Here is a 4,546-nt window from a genome sequence, read left to right as displayed (position 1 = left end):
TATATATATATATATATATATATATATATATATATATATATTGTGTGTGTGTGTGTGTGTGTGTGTGTGTGTGTGTGTGTGTGTGTGCGCGCGCGTGGTATAAACATATATGTTTGTATGCAAACTAAAATCTGTCCGTGTTATGCCAATGCTACTGAAATCATTTCTATACAATACATTTACCCATCAGCTCATTAATCATTATTAGATCTAAGAAGAAAATTAAGAACACTAGTTGGGAAATTACATTCTCTTTTTACTTAATCCCAAGGACGAGTAATTAATGCCATGTTGAATACCGGACTATCTTGTCATTTTCGTTTTCTCAGAGTTCTCTATAATTTGCTTTTGATAAATACGGATTTAGACATTCTTTTCAATTTACATTTGTTACATCAATGCCTTCTGTACAATGATATTTTATTCTTATACACTCCTTAAGCTTCCTTCCGCTATTGTGTTGGTTACGTATAATTCGCAAATTTCCTGAAGTTGCTCCTACATATATTTTACATTATAGTCAGCCTTATTGACTTTATGTATATATAATACAGTTATTATAGCATTTCTTTCCGTATGTGTACTTCTTGTTCTACATTCCATACAATACTGCTTACACTTTTACTCATTTTTACCTGTTTCAATCATTGGACAGCGGCCATGCTACTGGGATATCACTTTCAAGTGTTTTTATCAATCATATTGATTCCAGCAAACGTTTCAGTATGGTGATTATTTTGTCGTTGTTATTTATCGAATGACGAACTTACCATTTTCAGATAAAGGGATGCAACTGAGTACACTCGTATACTAAGTCACACACACACACACACACATATATCTATATATATATATATATATATATATATATATATATATATATATACTGGGTGCTTTTCTTTATGGCACATTGTACTAGTGCAGTCGCTATGTAGTTCGCAAGACTAAGATTCTCTTCAGCTGAATGAGGCTACAATAGAGAGAGGGGCAATTTTATTTTAGGTGAATAATATTGATGTTTTTTTTTTTTTTTAATATTGTTTTTCTCATTCATAAATTAGTCAGCTTTTTAATGTTCCGTGCGTTTTGTTTGAGTTTTTCTTCACATATTTTTGTTCTTTTTTTCCAGAAAAAGGCCAGTAAAGCTAACAGAATTGTTGACCAATGGCTCAGCAGATGTGACCAGATGCAATAAGAAATTCTTCAACGAAGGAAATATCAACAGTTAAAACCGATCAAATAAAAATATTTGTTTTTACCAGCAGTCTGCTTTCAAAATGGCCGCTATAATTTTAGTATGGTTGGAAAATGAACGAGATCTTTCGATGAAGGGAGCATCCGTCGACAGTCAGAAAAGAGGAACTGTCATGGAGTTGCTCTCTTTATTGATTAGGTCTACACACAGCAATCGGCAAATATTGACAACGGAACTGTTTGAATATAAACAGTGAAGCATGACAAGTTTAGCTTTTAGTTTGTGTAACGAAAGGTCAATTGAATTTAAAGTGTTTAAATATGTTCTGTGGGGAGATATATTTCTTCTTGTGACATCTTAGTTTCAGACCGAGTGGGGTTTCTCAAAAACTGAAATGGGTTCGCCGTTAGCCGACCGTCTAATTTGCAAAAAGCACAAAATAAAAATAAATATTAAATGGTACACACACGCTCATAGGTTCCTGGCTGTGTGTGTGTGTGTGCGTGTGCGTGTGCGCGTGCGCGTGCGCATGTGAGTTGGTTTATTAGAAGAAACAGGAATAGAAATTAATACATGTGTGTGTGTATCATATCTTTTACTTGTTTCAGTTCTTGGACTGGGGTCGTGTTAGGGCGTCGCCTTGAAGGGTTTCGTCAAACATATTCTCTAATTTTGTAAACCTGCTACTTATTTTATCAGTCTCTTTTGCTGAACGACTTTGTAACGGGGACGTAAGCAAACCAATATCAGTTGTCAAGCAGTGATGGAAGACGAACACACATACATACATACATACATGCATACATATGTATGTGTATATATATATATATATATATATATATATATATATATATATATATATATATCACGTGACCGACCAGGTTATCAGATGATGTTACACATCGCTGGTCACGATGTGCTTTTGCTTCCCGCTGGTTAGGCGAGCAAGCCAACAATCCCCGCTGATTTAAGGAGGGTTGGAGCAATGGTAAATGAAGTGTTTGCTCAAGAACGCAATGCACCACCCAATCAGGGAATCGAACCCTCGGTCTAACGATTTTGAGTGCAACAGCCTAACCACTTGGCCACGAGAGACGGGGTATAATATATAATTCGGCTATAAAGTTACATAGGTAATTCAAGAGCCAAGATTTTCGTCAATGCACTTATCAAAAAATTTGATAAGCGCATTGCACGAAACTTTGAACTCTTGAGTTACTTATGATGCATGAAATTTTTAACGAATGACGTCTTTTATAATCTTTTATTCTATATAATTGAATTCTCATCTAGAGTGTTTTATAAGAGAAATATCAAATCTACCCAAGTAGATAAATAATTCTATATTTTATCGACTGTGGAAGGTGAAAAAGGTCAAGGTGAATTGCGTGGGATTTGAACTCGAAACGCAAAAAGAGCGCTGCCATATATTGGTTCCAAATTTTGGTACAAGACGAGTAATTTTGTGGGAGGGGCTAAGTCGATTACATCGACGCCCCTTCCCACTGTTCAACTGATATTTATTTTATCGACCCCGAAACCATGAAAGGCAAAGTCAACCCCAGCAGCATTTGAATTCAGAGTGTGCAGACGGAGAAAATGCTGCTAAACATTTTGCCCGGCGTGCTAATGATTCTGCCAGCTCGTCGCCATAGCGCCACCATATATTGGTTTGTGACATTACATGAATGACGTAAATTAATTGATTGGCGAATGAGCGAACCCTTGGTTGACATCCTATCCTTGACATTTCCATCATGATCTATCCATCACGACACTTATGACACTGTAACCACGTGTAGAAAAACATCTTCTCTCCCGCCTCCAATAATGCAGTGAATCGACAAAAATAGAGCGTGCTCTACTTATAATTACGTCGAAGTATTTCGTTTACTGGCTTCTACTCACACTCCCCCAAACATGTTCTGAATTCACCTTTTTTTTTTTTTCGTTTTATCTCTATCGGTAAGGGTAAAACAGTAAAAATAAGAGAAAACTAGTGATTGATAGCGTTTGTATTCAACGGTTTGCGGAGGTGGATGTTTGTTAAATACGAAAAGTTCAAACAACGGAATAAAATTTTATGACGCGAAACAAACTGTTCTTCTTCCTCGTAAAATATATATTCTTCCGTTTTAACTCCTTTTATCTCTGAGGTTATGGCTGGTGTTGTTGTCGATGCTGCACTTACTCTAGTTTATATATAATACATGTATGTATGTATGTATGTATGTATGTAGATATATAGATATGTGTGTGTGTGCATATATATGATGGTTATGGATTCTCTCGTTGGTTTCGACACATGAGGATCCGACAACCTACACTTTCTTTGTCAGTCGTAATGCTTATGTCGAATATGTCATTTGAGTCTCGCCAACGATTTACAGAGAAGCCCGCAGTTGTTGCAGGTATGAGGATTACGGGTCAGTGCAGGCGGCGTGTTTGCAGCCGATTTTCTCCTTCGCCTTGCATCCATCAGCCTGTTAATGCTGGTTGAAACAAAATCTCTTATACCATTTTGACACGATGATCACCATTTTGTTCGCAACAAGATTGTTTGCTCGAGGGTGTTGTGCCCTATATTAACCGCTAAGAGGTTACTCTTCAGCTTGTCCTTATATTTGAGTCATGGTCGATCAACATTTTTGTGCCCACTATCAAGCTGGTTGTATATGAGAAAGACGGTTCTGCAATTCCTCGCTGGACAAGCTGCACAGACTATTGGTATCCAGAAGACCCAAGGTGGCAGGTAACGCTATGGAAGGACCGTAATTAGACTCTCGGTTCGATAATGATACGAATGAGGAGTCTAATGCGGATCTTGTATGAGCATGCATTATATATATATATTGAGAGAGAGAGAGGGAGAGGGGGGAGAATTCACACAAAAAAAACAAAAGACGAAGACAGGAGGTGTAGACAACAAACAGATCTATTAGTTTCACGCTCGGGAAGTGAAAAAGTCTTTAACGTTTCGAGCCTACGCTCTTCCTCAGAAAGAAACAAGGAGAGAAAATATAGAATGTATAGTGGCTAGCGATCTATCATGGCGAATGCGGGACATAGGGGTCACACAGGAGAGCTAGGAAGAAGGGGAGATAATAAAGTAGTGGTGATCCCAAAACGAACGAGCGCATGAGTGTGTATAAGAGAGTATGTATGAGCGTGTGGAAGAGGACTGGTGACCTTGACGTGTGCGTGTGTGGATGTGGGACTGGGAAGTGGTCAGTGCTAGTGTGTGCGTGATGTGATGTGGTGTAGTGTGGTATGGTGGTTTAATGGTGTGTGGTATGGTGTTGGGAGGTGGGGAGGCGAGAGTAGGGAAAACAAGGGTGGGGTGGAGGTAGA

This window comes from Octopus bimaculoides, chromosome 17 (assembly GCF_001194135.2).
Source record: "Octopus bimaculoides isolate UCB-OBI-ISO-001 chromosome 17, ASM119413v2, whole genome shotgun sequence".
Taxonomy (NCBI): domain Eukaryota; kingdom Metazoa; phylum Mollusca; class Cephalopoda; order Octopoda; family Octopodidae; genus Octopus; species Octopus bimaculoides.
Note: the sequence above shows the minus strand (reverse complement) of the source record.